The following is a 15944-nucleotide window of genomic DNA, read 5'->3' as shown; positions in this document are numbered from 1 at the left end:
ACAAACTACATTTTGTTGATCTGTTCACTAGTTGTTGGGTGTTTGGGTTGTTTCCACCTTTTGGCTATTACGAATGTGCTGCTGCGAATGTTCATGTTCAGGCTTTTGTGTGGACGGGTTTTTATTTCTCCTGGATATATACCCGAGAGTAGAATTGCTGGATCGAATGGGAACTCAGTATTTAATGTTTTGAGGAACTGCCCAGCTGTTCTACAGTGGCTGCACCATTTTTCCTTTCCACCAGCAACATATGAGTGTTTCAGTTTTTCCACATCCTCAAGAACATTTGTTATGCTCTGTTTCTTCGGGGCTTTCTTGTTTTCATACAGCCTTACTCGTAAGTTGAAGTGGTATATCACTGTGATTTTTTGGTTTTGTTTTTATGGTCTATGCTTGATATAGTTACTCTTACATGTCAACTTGACTGGGTGACGGGATACCCTGCTGGTTGGTTAAACCTTATTTCTGGTGTGTTTATGAGGGTGTTCCCAGAAAAGATTAGCATTTAAATGGTTGGACTGAGTAAAGAAGATGGTCAACATGGGTGGGCATTATCAATCTACCAAGGGCCTGAATAAAACAAGAAGGCAGAGGAAGGTTGAATTAACTCTGCTTGACTACTGAGGTGGGACGTCAATCTTCTCCAGCCCTCACCACTCCTGGTTCTCAGGCCTTAAGACCTGGACTAGAATCTACACCATTGATTCTGCACCTCTCGAACTTTTGGATACCACAGGCTTTCCTAGGGGTCCAGTTCACAGGTGGTTCACAGCGGGACTTAGCTTCCAGAATCATGTGATCCAATCAGTATCTTTTTAATTTAATTTAATTTAATTTTGCTCTAAGTTCTGGGATATATGTGCAGAACGTGCAGGTTTGCTACATAGGTATGCATGTGCCATGGTGGTTTGCTGCACCTATCAACTTGTCATCTAGGTTTTAAGCCCCACATGCATTAGGTATTTGTACTAATGCTCTCTCTCCCCCTTCCCCCCACCCCTCAATAGGCCCCAGTTTGTGATGTTCCCCTCCCTGTGTCCATGTATTCTTATTGTTCAACTCCCACTCATGAGTGAGACATGTGGTGTTTAGTTTTTTGTTCCTGTGTTAGTTTGCTGAGAATGATGGTTTCCAGCTTTATCCATGACCTGCAAAGGACATGAACTCATTCTTTTTCCTGGCTGCATAGTATTCCATGATGTATATGTCTCACATTTTCTTTATCCAGTCTGTCATTGATGGGCATTTGGGTTGGTTCCAAGACTTTACTATTGTAAATAGTGCTGCAGTAAACACACGTGTGCATGTGTCTTTATAGTAGAATGATTTATAATCCTTTGGGTATATACCCAGTAATGGGATGGCTGGGTCAAATGGTATTTCTGGTTCTAGATGAGCCATTCAATATCTTATAAACAAGCAAACAAACAAATTCTGCTTGTTCTGTTTCTCTGGAGAACCCTGACTACTACAATGCTTTAATTATTTTTTTCTTACTGTGGTAAAATATGCAGCACATAAAAGTTATAATTTTAGCCTGTTGTTGTTGCTGTTGTGAGACAAAGTCTCCCTCTTGCCCAGGCTGGAGTGCAGTGGTGCAGTCACAGCTCACTGCAGCCTCAACCTCCCAGGCTCAAGCAATCCTCCCACCTCAGCCTTCTGAATAGCTGGGACTACTGGCATGCACCACTACACCCAGCTAATTTTTTATTTTTTGTAGAGCTGGGTTCTCCCTGTGTTGCCCCGGCTGGTCTTGAACTCCTGGGCTCAAGGGATCCTTTCACTTTGGCCTCCAAAAGAGCTGGGATTACAGGTGTGAACCACTGCACCTGGCCTATTTGAGGCATTTTTAATTGTACAGCTCTGCAGCCTTCATGACATTCGCATTGTTCTCATCATGGTGGTTTTGGTTTGCATTTCCCTGATGATTCATTATGTTGGGCATCTTTTTCCTGGGCTTGCTGGCAGGAAGCATTTGTATATCCTCCTTGGAGAACTGTCTGTTCGAGATCTTTGCTCATGTTTGATTTGGGTTGTGTTTTTATTGTTGAGTTGTGACTATTCTTTATATATTCTGGATACTTGTCTCAATTGTAATGGCAGGATTTTAGTTTATGGAGGTGACTGAATGATGACGCGGAGAGGCCAATGCTACTGAAAGAAGAGTTTTATTATAGTTCCTGGGAGGAGGGGACATGCCACAACACACAGGGTCACAGCGAAAGCATTAGGATGGTCAAGAGGCAAAAGATGAGTGAGAAGGCATGGGCCAGAGCCCTTACTGGAGTTTCTGCAGGAAAGGCGAGGCAGGGCTGGGCCATCAGTTTAGGACTGGCTACTTTGAATACCATGGGTGAGCCTGGGCTATAGGGGTGGTCTCTAGTTGCCTGGAACCTGGCCTTGGGATGATTTAGGATAAGCGAAGTATTGGTTTGGTGTGTGAGAGTTATATAGGAGGCAGGTGGAGGCGCAGACTTGGATCAGCCTGTCTGCACATGAAAGGAGAATTCCAGGTAAGTTGATGTATATTTGGACAATTGTTTGATAATGCATTTCCATGTTTTTGGAAACAGTGAATCAAATGTGGACAGGAATGAGTCTTCCTCGCTTGCCTCCCACACCCAGCCTTGCCTCGCTGTGAGAATGCCCCATCCTTGGAGGGGAATGCCCCTTCTTGAAGGAGAGAGGTAAACACTTGTCTGCTGGCCTTGCAGTTACTAGATGCCAAATAGACATAAAGAATTTAAGGCCAGGCACGGTGGCTCATGCCTGTAATCCCAGCACTTTGGGAGGCCAAGGCGGGCAGATGACTTGAGGTCTGATCACTTGAGGTCAGGAGTTTGAGACCAGCCTGGTCAAAATGGTGAAACCCCATCTTTACTAAACATACAGAAATTAGCCAGGTGTGGTGGCGTGTGCCTGTAATCCCAGCTAATTGGGAGGCTGAGGCAGGAGAATTGCTTGAACATGGGAGGCGGAGGTTTCAGTGAGTTGAGATCGCGCCACTGCACTCCAACCTGGGCAACAGAGCAAGACTCCATCTCAAAAATATATATATATATATAGGAAATCACAGGACAATATTAGACAGACCCTGAACAGATATGTGTAGTTGGCAAACATATTCTCTCATTCTGTGGGTTGTCATTTCACTTTTTTGATAGAGTTCTTCAATGCACAAAAGTTTAAAATTTTGTTGAAATTCATTTCATCTATGTTTTTCTCTTGTTGCTTGAGCTTCTGACACACACTGTGAGGGGGTCGGCATTCTCAGAACAAAGAGCCCATTGCCAAATCTAAGATCATCAGGATTTATCCCTGTGTATTCTCTTACATTTAGGCCTTTGTTTCATTTTGAGTTAATTTTTATATGGTGTGAGGTAAGGCTATATCTTATAAAAATTTTTATGTTATAAAGTGATAAGCCAAAGCCTACAGAGGACAATTTGGTGATATTTATTGCAAATGTATATCCCTCCCAATTCTATTTCTAGGAATTTATTCTGTAGATACAACGCAAAAGATGTATGTGTAAGGTAATTCACTGCAGCACTCTTTTTTTTTAAATAATAGTAAAGCATTGTAAACAGTCCACATGTCCCTCAATAGAGGCTTTGAAATAAATTGTGCAAAGATAAAATACTATAGGGCTACAAAAAATGAATTTCTATATGTGCTGCTTTGGAAAGCTCTCCAAAAAATATGGTTCATTGAAAAGAAAAACAAGGTTTATAACAGAATACGTTTTTGGTGTCTGAAACATTTGGGACAATAAGATGCACATTTATTTTTGAAGATTTTAGATTTTTTTTTTTTTTTTTTGAGACAGAGCCTGCGCTCTGTCACTCAAGCTGGAGTGCAGTGGTGCGGTCTTGGCTCACTGAAACCTCTGCCTCCTGGGTTCAAGTGATTCTCCTGCCTCAGCCTCCTGAGTAGCTAGGATTGCAGGTGCATGCCACCACATCCGGCTGATTTTTGTATTTTTAGTACAGAGGGGGTTTCCCTATGTTGGTCAGGCTGGTTTCAAACCCTTGGCCTCAAATGATCCACCCTCCTCAGCCTCCCAAAGTGCCGGGGTTACGGGCATGAGCCACCACGCCTGGCCTAAGTTTTAAAAAAAATTTTAATTAAAAAATAATTGCATGTATTTATGGGATACGATGTGATGTTTTGATACACATATACACTGGGAAATGATACAACCAGGCTAATTAGCATATCCATCACCTCCAATAGTTACCATTTCTTTGTGGTGAGAACATTTAAAATCCTCTCCTTCAGGTCTTTTGAAATACACAATACATTAGTATTAACTATAGTCACCACGCGGTGCAATAGAGCACCAGAACTTAATCCTTCTAACTGATGATAACTTTGTACCCATTGACCAATCTCTCCCCCTTCCCTGCCCGCCCCTCCCTCCAGCCTCTGGTAACCATCATTCTACTCTCCACTTCTGTGAGTGTGATGTTTTTAGAGTCCACATGTAAGTGAGGTCATGCAGAATTTTCGCTCTGTATATGCACGTGTCTTATGTACAAATAAAGAAGCTCTGCAAATTTTAAGATACCAAGGATGGGGCATTCCCACAGCGAGGCAGGCACTGGGTGCAGGAGGTAAGTGAAGGAGTGTTGTTCCAGTCCGGATTTGATTCACTATTTCTGAAAACATGGAAATGCATTACCAAACAATTGGACAAAAATACATTAAAATTTAAAAAGAGCCTTCTGCAGAAAAGAAAGGAGCACTGGGGATAAAACAGCCACATTGTCATGGGTGTTGCACGTATAACATTTTGTTCCAGTTGAAGCTCCGTGTTTTCTTAGCCGGTTTTCTCATGACTACTGATGTACTAAGTACAATCACACCAGAGCTGGCCGAGGTTAGACTGCGGGCTGTGGCCATGGATGTCGAATAACAGCCCTGGCCTTGTCCACACAGTAAAGGGCAGACCTCACATGGGATGGTTTACCATCAAGGGGTCCTGACAGAAAGGCTGTTCTAGAACCCCTCTCACTTAAAGAGCACAAATCTGAATGAATACATAGTTTTATTGTTTTACCAGTAAGGTTCTTGACACTGATGACTTACCTTCCTATCCCCAGGGAACAGACGGTAAGTGTCCTTGAGAAGAATATCCCTTCACAGCAAATTCACATCTGTCCTTCAGCCTAGAGAGATCAGACAGAGATGAAGACCTCACCACTAAAGACCCACTCTCCTAGCTGTTTTGGAGAGGTCGCTCTTGTCTTTATAAAGTTCTGAAGTTGTCTCTTGGCATAGTTCCCTCCCCTCAAATCCTTATAAAAACAGGTGCGGCTAAAGCCTGTCTTTGCTGAAAGAACACTCTCTTCCTTAATAGAAAATTCTCTATTGAAAATGTATTTTCCCTGGCTGGGCACAGTGGCTCACGCCTGTAATCCCAGCACTTTGACAGGCTAAGGCATGTGGATCACAGGGTCAGGAGATCAAGACCAGCCTGGCCAACAAGGTGAAATCCTGTCTCTATTAAAAATACACAAATTAGCTGGGTGTGGTGGTGCATGCCTGTAATCCCAGCTACTTGGGAGGCTGAGGCAGGAGAATAGCTTGAACCAGGGAGTTGGAGGTTGTGGTGAGCCGAGATCCTGCCACTGCACTCCAGCCTGGCGACAAAGTGAGACTCCATCTCGAAAAAAAAAAAAAAGAAAAGAAAGAAAGTATTTTCCCTTTCTGGCTTCTGTGGTTAGTGGTGCAACAGTAGCAAAACTGGTCCCAGACATGTGAGCGGGAGGCAGGAAATCTGCAAACCGACAATGGTCACCATGTGTACTTTTCACCCTTTTTGTGTGTGCTAGACCAGAGGCCCATGCTGGCATGCCGTTCTGACACGCACTGTGAGGGAGTTGACATTCTCAGAACAAATGCCTCATGTGTGGAAGATGGAGGAGTGCCATATGAAGGAGGCAGGCCAAATTCCTTCTGTTTTTATCCTCCTTCCAGTAGGAGCCCCAGATATCAACTCCAGAAGTGTGGAACTGTGCTGTACCAGAGTGCTTAGAGAAGTGGTTGGGGAACTGTGGGAGGGGGAGAAGATAATATTGGTGTAATAAAATCAAATGTGGGGCTGGGCATAGTAGCTCACGCGTGTAATCCCAGCATTTTGGGAGGCCAAGGTGGGTGAATCACTTGAGGTCAGGGGTTCAAGACCAGCCTGACCAACATGGTGAAACCCTGTCTCTACAAAAAAAATACAAAAATTAGCCAGGTGTGGTGGTGCCTACCTTTAGTCCCAGCTACTCTGGAGGCTAAGGTAGGAGAATGGCTTGAACTCAGGAGGCAGAGGTTTCAGTGAGCTGAGATCGTGCCACTGCACTCCAGCCTAGGTGACAGAGTGAAACCCTGTCTCAACAAACACACACACACACACACACAAAAAGAAAAATGAAAAAATCAAACTTGAAAGAGAACTCCATTAAAAAGAAAAAACTGATTTTATAACTATAATAAAAATAAACTATAAATATAATAAAATGCCATGGAGTCTTTTTCTAACTCTGAAGAAAAAAATTGTCATCTAAAAGACAAATTCTGGATCCAAACACCAGAAAAGTTATCAAGAAATGAATGGCTTCTTTAGAAGACAAAGAATGTTGTAACTAGAAGTGAAAGGAAAGTCATCTACAGCTATGCTTGGAGATGTTGGTCTTTTCATAGCATGGTCTTTTTGTGGCATGCAGCAGTGAGGGCAGAGAAACCATTAGGGAACTTTGAAGCCTTGATTTGCTTCTGCTAGGGATTCCTTTTCTTCTCTGGTAGTGGAGGAGCTATGAGGGAATGGAGCTTCTGAGGGCCAGGTGGCTGGAGAAGCTCCATTGTGAAAAATGGGAATGAGCATTGGTGAATGCAAAGCATACAACCCTACTTTGTGGCTCTTGTCTTGTGGCTGGCACGAGACACCACATGCATCCTTTCCACTTCAACTCAAAGTAAAATCAGATTGTTTGCTTTATTGTTTGAAAAACGCTCAGTTGTTATTCCTGTTGGACCAGTTTTACCAACTGCATTCCATCCTCTGGGTTTGAGAACCTGGAGGCCATTTGACCACCCCATGTCTCCAGAAATCACCAAAATGTAGCTAAATCTTTCTTGGTGGAGTTAAGCTTTTTTTCTTTTATTTTTGCAGAAGTCTTAAAAGAAAGATTAAAGGAACTCTACTTCTATCTTCCATTCATTGCTGGGGTCCTCTTATCTTTGATAAGAAACCACATCACCTTTTGATTAAAATCTCCAGAGACATGAACTCACCTCCACTAAAGAGAAGTCCAGTCATAGGTGGATAGCTCTCTGGTTTCCCACATTTCCTTGCGTTTCACTATTTTGCTTCCCTAAGAGCTTGGTGTTGCCCTATTGAGCAAGGCTGACTCTTCTTTCTTTTGATGGCCCTTCAAATATGGGAAGTTAGTTCTCATGTCTATCCTGTGAGCTATTTCCAAAGTGAGTCACACCTTTCCCCAGGATTGTGGCCCCATCTGCCATTTGGATCTTCAAACTGCTGAAGCCTCCTGCAATCAGGCTTGCACATTGACCCTAGGTTTATCTAAAAACAGCTTTTCCTTTGCGATCCCTTGTTGAAACATCAACAAAGTGTTCCTGTTACACAAAAACACATTTCCTGCTAAGACTTTTTTTTTTCCCCTCCAACAGCCCTATGATTGGTTTATAACCTGGGTCTCTATTTCCCAATAAAGCCATCTCCTGCTCTGTTTAGGCAACCTTCACAGTGGTCCCTCCACTTACTTTGCTCATCTCTCAGCTTCTCACCATATGCATTCCTGGGCTTCCTCATCTGGCAAGCTTTACATTGCTTTCTCCAGAATCATATATTTTTTTGTAAGCTTAAATATCACCTTCTCTATAAAGCCTGTCCTGAGCAACATTAGTCTCAATTATGTGACATGTATTTTGAATGTGTCCTCATAAGTGAATGTCTTCAGTCAGGTTCCCGAGGAAACAAACTATGAAATGGAGATTTGCATGCAGGATGTTTATGGGGTGTAGTCTCAAATACAAACCGGAGTGGAAGTAAAGGAAGAAGGATTGGATACAGGGTATATTTGAACTGCGATGTGGTTGCAACAGAAACTTCAGCAAAGTCATGGGGCACCCTGGAGCTGGGATTGCCTGTTGAGGCCGGCAGGCCAGACTTTCTATTGCTGTATGGACCTGTCATTGGATGTGGGCTGCCTCCTGTGAGAGGCAAAATCTTGAGCCAGCAGCTTTCTTTAGCAGAGAACAGTTTCTGGGGAGGAACTGGCTGTGAGTTCTCAGCAAGCAGCACTCCCAACAGCTGGGAAGATGAAGATGAGTCTCTCAGCTCTGAGGATTGTCTGGGTGGCAATCCTTAACATGAACAACATGCAGTTGAGAACAACCTAGCTTGTGCTTGTCTAGATGTACAAGAGCTTCAGGTGATTATTTTGTACCTCTTGGTAAGAACGACTGTTCTAGCCCTTCGATAACTCTATGGACCCATAGATGTTTGTGGGTGTTCTTTACTATCTAACAGAGGACAGCATATTGAGAAGAGACAGGTAGATATAGGTCAAAATAGTTGAAGGTGGTTAAAAATTGAAATGCCATGAATATTGTATGCAGTTTCGATATATGTTTTTTTGCCCTACAAATTAGGAACTTTCTACAATTTGATTGTGAGAAAAATATTTAAATGTAACCCTATAGATTACAGATTTTAAAAATTGATGAGTTTAATTTTATTATTACATGTGGTATATTCAACAGTGTATTACATACAGAAAAAATACACAGATCCTAGGTGTACAGCTTGATAAATTTTCACTTAGTGAATAAACCCATATATCCGGCATGCAGATCAAGAATGAGAACTTCACCTTATCCGAGAAGTATTCATGTACCCTTTGCAGTTTCTCTAGTTGCAGTGAAGAGTAACCTCTCTCCTGACTTCCTGCACCACAGGTTAGTTTGCTTGCTCTTGATATTCTTGTAAACGGAATTATACAGTATGTCACTTTCACAAACTTGTGCTCAACGTTATGAATGTGAGTCATTCATGTTGTGATGCACAGTTGTAATCCATTCATTCTCCACAATATATTTATCTATTCTACTATAGATGGACATTTGGTTGTTTCGAATTTGGGGATATTATGATTAGTGAGACTACGGACCTTCTTTTATCTATCTTTTAGTGAACCTGTATATGCACTTCTGTTGTTTATATATCTAGGAATACAATTGCTGAACTATACATATAGAAATGTTCCTTTACTTACAATGGAATTATGTCCTAATAAACCCATCATAAGTTGAAAATACTGTTAAATTGAAAATACATTTGATACACTTAATCTACAGAACACCATAGCCTAGCCTAACCTACCTTAAATGTGCTCAGAAAAGCTTGCATTGGCATACAGCAGGGCAAAATCATCTGGCAATGTAGTACACCACGCAGTATCAGTTGGTTATCCTCATGATTATATGACTGACTGGGAGCTGTTGCTCCCTGCACTGCCTAGCATCATGAGAGAGCGCTGTTCTGCATATCGCTAGCCCAGGAAAATATCAAAATTCAAAGTATGCCTCCAGCTGGGTGGAGATGACACCTATAATCCCACCTATAATCGGAGGCTGAGGTGGGCAGATCACCTGAGGTCAGGAGTTCAAGACCAGCCTGGCCAACATGGAGAAACCCTATCTCTAAAAACCCCATCTAAAAATTAGCCAGGCATAGTGGCAGGCACCTGTAATCCCAGCTACTAGGGTGGCTGAGGCGGGAGAATCACTTGAACCCGGGAAATGAAGTTTGCAGTGAGCTGAGATCATGCCATTGGACTCCAGTCTGGGTGACAGAGTGAGACTCTGTCTCAAATCAAAACAAAACAAAAGTATGCGTTCTACTGAATGTGTATAACTTTTGCACCATGTGTGTTTAAAAATCATAAGCTGAGTCATCACAAGTCAAGGACTATCTGCACATATGTTTAGCTTTTCTAGATACTGTCAAACAGCTTTCCAAAGTGGTGGTACCAGTTTACCTGCCCATCAGAAGAGTATGAGAGTTCTCACTGCTTCACAGTCTTGCCAACATGTGCTTTTATCTGTTTCTTTCATTTTGGCTATTTTGGTGTATATGTAGTAGTGTTACATTGTGGTTTTAATTTGAATTTCCCTGATGACTAATGAAGCTGAACATTCTTTTAATGTGTATTGAGCATTTCCTTCAAAAATCAGTTTTTTATTTAATTTAATTTTTTTTTTTTTGAGACAGGGTCTTGCCCTGTTACCCAGGCTGGAGTGCAGTGGTGCGATCATGGCTCACTGCAGCCTCAACCTGCTGGGCTCAAGTGATCCTCTCACCTCAGCCTCCTGAGTAGCTGGGACTACAGGCACGCACCACCACACCTGGATAATTTTTGTATTTTTTGTAGAGACAGGGTTTTGCCATGTTGACCAGACTGGTCTTGAACTCCTGGGCTCAAGTCATCCCCCCACCTCAGTCTTCCAAAATGCTGGGATTATAGGTGTGAGCCAACAATGCCTGTGATGCTTAAGTCTTTTGCCCATTTTTCTGTTGGGTTGTCTGAGCTGAGCAAAGGCTGTTTTATGATATGATGTCATGGATTTGTATTTATTAACATATAAAGATGCTCATGATACTGGAAGAGAAAGTAAAAATTATAATGGCTATAACACAGCTTGCTTAATATAATCATATTGTCTTAGTCCATTTTCTGTTACTATAACAAAATACCACAGACTGGGTAATTTATAAAGAAAAGTAGGTTATTCATCTCATGGTTCTGGAGGCTGGGAAATCCAAGAGCATGGTGTTGGCATCCGGTGAGGCTTCCTTGCTGAGTCATAACATGGCAGAGGGCATCATATGACAGGGAAAAAGTGTGCATAGCAGCTCAAGTCTCTCTTCTTCTAATAAAACCACCAGTCCCATCATGGGGGCCCCACCTGATAACCTTATCTAATCCTAATTACCTCCTAAGGGTTCTACTTCCAGTCAATGTATAAATTTGGGAATTCAGTTTCCAATACATGAAATTTGGGGGACACGTTCAAATCTTACACATGTTTTTATTTATAATTATATAAACTTGAAGGATAATACACTAAAATATGATCCGTAACTCTCTCTGATTGGGAAGATTATGAACAGTTTTAACTACTTTCTAGCTATGCTTATTTGTTTTTTCTTCGTTTGTTTTAATAATAACAAGCATGGATTACTTTTATTATCTGGAAAAACAATAAAACTGGTTTTATTTGGAAACAAACAATCAAAACTCAGAATGAAACAAAACCTTCTCAGCAGGTGCAGGTTTGGCTTAGCCATCAGCCCTGTCCCATCTGGAGCTCCAAGAGACACTGAGGAATAGTGTCCTCTCTGGGCATGTTTTGAAAGTTTGAGTTAGGAGAAGAGAGTGTGAAAATGAAGAATTGCTTTTATTGCCCTATAGCCATGTGCTCCCTCCCACCCCACTGAGCCTGGAAGATGATCGGGGCCATAAAAACTGGCTAATTACTTAAATTGCCCCTTCTTTGTGGGAGTGAACTTTCTCAGCGCCATCAACTGGGCTTATTTGCTCTGATGACTGGAGTCCTGCTGTTAGCTAGGATGAGGAAAGCACATTATTACAGTGTGTAAGTATAATGCTTTTGTTTACATTTCACAAGGCAAACAGAGTGACTTCCAGTCTTATGTAACCTGGATTTCTACCAGAACCAGCGCTAGGAAACACATGATACTTCCCTCTGGTTTCCCATTTTGTTCTATTTGGTCCTACTAACCCATAAATCAAAAACAAATATGAAACCACCCTACCCTTAATATGCAGCTTCTAAAACTTTTTAAAACAATTTTAAATTTCTAGAAAAGTTGCTAGTGCAAAGAACATTTACCCCCTGGACCACCTGAGAGGAAGTTGTCCAGATGATTATCCATCACTTGAAATAATATATTATTTTCCACAAAGAGGGTCATTTTCTTACGTAACAAGAATACAACCACTAAAATTGGGAAATTGACACTGAAACATTAATACCATCCAAATTCAAATTTCTTTAGCTTTCCCATATAATGTCTCTTATAGCAAAAAATCCAGTTCAGATGTGTGCATTGCATTAAATAACTGAGTTTGTGATGACTGTGTTGAAAACTTGCATCTCTTTAAAATCTGAGCAGTCCTTGGCCAGGCCTTCTTGTCTCTGTCCCAGGAAGACTTCTTCCCTCTCCTCTACCACCCACAGGAAGGTGCTATGGATACTTGGTCTTGAGGGGCACAGACACAGGAAGAGTGCTGATGTTGCAAAAAAGAAGGGCAGGCTTGGCATGGGAAAGCAGGGTGGAGACAGGAATGTGGGGCAGAGAATCCTCCCATGATGGGGATAGCACCGAGGAAATGTCAACTAAGCCCCGTGTAAAATTCTCCATCTCTGTCTTTTAATTTTTTCTCTGTCTGTCTTCTATGTCTTCCTTTTTCCTATTCCTTCTACTTCCTTCTTCATACCTTTCTCATTTTCAAACTCTTCCATCATTTTCCTGTACTTCTCCTCCTGTTTTCTTAGAAATTTCTTTTTCTTTTTTTTTTGCATTCCAACAAATGTAAATTTTAATAAAAAATACTCAGTATGGCAAAATGCTCACATCAACAGAGACATACCTTATACAGCACTCAGTATCTAGTAGACTCTCAAAAAATGTTTGTCCAATTAAGCTTTTTTTGTTAACTACTGTCCTGAAGTATGATGTAGAAAAAAACTTTTTGAGTTGCAAATTTTGGTATAATTTTTTTTCTCTCTTTGCTTCTGGCCCTGGACTTCTATTATTAATTATTACTAGAAATTCTCCTGAAATTAGATTTCAGGAAGAATTCTATGAATAAGACAGTAAATAACATGTCCATATCTGATTCAACTATACTGGGACACAAGGTAATAGCCCCGATATTTCTTGGAGTCCCTTCTTTTTTTTTTAAAATTTTATTTTTTATTTATTTTTAATTATTATTATTATACTTTAAGTTTTAGGGTACATGTGCACAATGTGCAGGTTTGTTACATATGAATCCATGTGCCATGTTGGTGTGCTGCACCCATTAACTTGTCATTTAGTATTAGGTATATCTCCTAATGCTGTCCCTCCCCCCTCCCCCCATTCCACAACAGTCCCGGGAGTGTGATGTTCCCCTTCCTGTGTTCGTGTGTTCTCATTGTTCAATTCCCACCTGAGTGAGAACATGCGGCGTTTGGTTTTTTGTCCTTGCGATAGTTTACTGAGAATGATGGTTTCCAGTTTCATCCATGTCCCTACAAAGGACATGAACTCATCAATTTTTATGGCTGCATAGTATTCCATGGTGTATATGTGCCACATTTTCTTAATCCAGTCTATCGTTGTTGGACATTTGGGTTGGTTCCAAGTCTTTGCTATTGTGAATAGTGCCGCAACAAACATACGTGTGCATGTGTCTTTATAGCAGCATGATTTATAGTCCTTTGGGTATATACCCAGTAATGGGATGGCTGGGTCAAATGGTATTTCTAGTTCTAGATCCCTGAGGAATCGCCACACTGACTTCCACAATGGTTGAACTAGTTTACACTCCCACCAACAGTGTAAAAGTGTTCCTATTTCTCCAGATCCTCTCCAGCACCTGTTGTTTCCTGACTTTTTAATGAAGGCCATTCTAACTGGTGTGAGATGGTATCTCATTGTGGTTTTGATTTGCATTTCTCTGATGGCCAGTGATGATGAGCATTTTTTCATGAGTTTTTTGGCTGCATAAATGTCTTCTTTTGAGAAGTGTCTGCTCATGTCCTTTGCCCACTTTTTGATGGGGTTGTTTGTTTTTCTTGTAAATTTGTTTGAGTTCATTGTAGATTCTGGATATCAGCCCTTTGTCGGATGAGTAGGTTGCAAAAATTTTCTCCCATTTTGTAGGTTGCCTGTTCACTCTGATGGTAGTTTCTTTTGCTGTGCAGAAGCTCTTTAGTTTAATTAGATCCCATTTGTCAATTTTGGCTTTTGTTGCCATTGCTTTTGGTGTTTTGGACATGAAGTTCTTGCCCATGCCTATGTCCTGAATGGTATTGCCTAGGTTTTCTTCTAGGGTTTTTATGGTTTTAGGTCTAAGATGTAAGTCTTTAATCCATCTTGAATAATTTTTGTATAAGGTGTAAGGAAGGGATCCAGTTTCAGCTTTCTACATATGGCTAGCCAGTTTTCCCAGCACCATTTATTAAATAGGGAATCCTTTTCCCATTGCTTGTTTTTGTCAGGTTTGTCAAAGATCAGATAGTTGTAGATATGCGGCATCATTTCTGAGGGCTCTGTTCTGATCCATTTATCTCTGTCTCTGTTTTGGTACCAGTACCATGCTCTTTTGGTTACTGTAGCCTTGTAATATAGTTTGAAGTCAGGTAGCATGATGCCTCCAGCTTTGTTCTTTTGGCTTAGGATTGACTTGGCGATGTGGGCTCTTTTTTGGTTCCATATGAACTTTAAAGTAGTTTTTTCCAATTCTGTGAAGAAAGTCATTGGTAGCTTGATGGGGATGGCATTGAATCTGTAAATTACCTTGGGCAGTATGGCCATTTTCACGATATTGATTCTTCTAACCCATGAGCATGGAATGTTCTTCCATTTGTTTGTATCCTCTTTTATTTCATTGAGCAGTGGTTTTTGGTTCTCCTTGAAGAGGTCCTTCACATCCCTTGTAAGTTGGATTCCTAGGTATTTTATTCTCTTTGAAGCAATTGTGAATGGGAGTTCACTCATGATTTGGCTCTCTGTTTGTCTGTGATTGGTGTACAAGAATGCTTGTGCTTTTTGTACATTGATTTTGTATCCTGAGACTTTGCTGAAGTTACTTATCAGCTTAAGGAGATTTTGGGCTGAGACAATGGGGTTTTCTAGATATACAATCATATCATCTGCAAACAGGGACAATTTTACTTCCTCTTTTCCTAATTGAATACCCTTTATTTCCTTCTCCTGCCTGATTGCCCTGGCCAGAACTTCCAGCACTATGTTGAATAGGAGTGGTGAGAGAGGGCATCCCTGTCTTCTGCCAGTTTTCAGAGGTAATGCTTCCAGTTTTTGCCCATTCAGTACGATATTGGCTGTGGGTTTGTCATAGATAGCTCTTATTATTTTGAGATACCTCCCATCAATACCTAATTTATTGAGAGTTTTTAGCATGAAGGGTTGTTGAATTTTGTCAAAGGCCTTTTCTGTATCTATTGAGATAATCATGTGGTTTATGTCTTTGTTTCTGTTTATATGCTGGATTACATTTATTGATTTGCGTATGTCGAACCAGCCTTGCATCCCAGGGATGAAGCCCACTTGATTATGGTGCATAAGCTTTTTGATGTGCTGCTGGATTCAGTTTGCCAGTATTTTATTGAGGATTTTTGCATCAATGTTCATCAAGGATATTGGTCTGAAATTCTCTTTTTCGGTTGTGTCCCTGCCAGGCTTTGGTATCAGGATGATGCTGGCCTCATAAAATGTGTTAGGGAGGATTCCCTCTTTTTCTATTGATTGGAATAGTTTCAGAAGGAATGGTACCAGTTCCTCCTTGTACCTCTGGTAGAATTCGGCTGTGAATCCATCAGGTCCTGGACTCTTTTTGGTTGGTAAGCTATTGATTATTGCCACAATTTCAGAGCCTGTTATTGGTCTATTCAGAGATTCAACTTCTTCCTGGTTTAGTCTTGGGAGGGTGTATTTGTCGAGGAATTTATCCATTTCTTCTAGATTTTCTAGTTTATTTGCATAGAGGTGTTTGTAGTATTCTCTGATGGTAGATTGTATTTCTGTGGGATCTGTGGTGATATCCCCTTTATCATTTTTTATTGCATCTATTTGATTCTTCTCTCTTTTCTTCTTTATTAGTCTTTCTAGC

This window comes from Nomascus leucogenys, chromosome 20 (genome assembly GCF_006542625.1).
Source record: "Nomascus leucogenys isolate Asia chromosome 20, Asia_NLE_v1, whole genome shotgun sequence".
NCBI lineage: Eukaryota > Metazoa > Chordata > Mammalia > Primates > Hylobatidae > Nomascus > Nomascus leucogenys.
Note: the sequence above shows the minus strand (reverse complement) of the source record.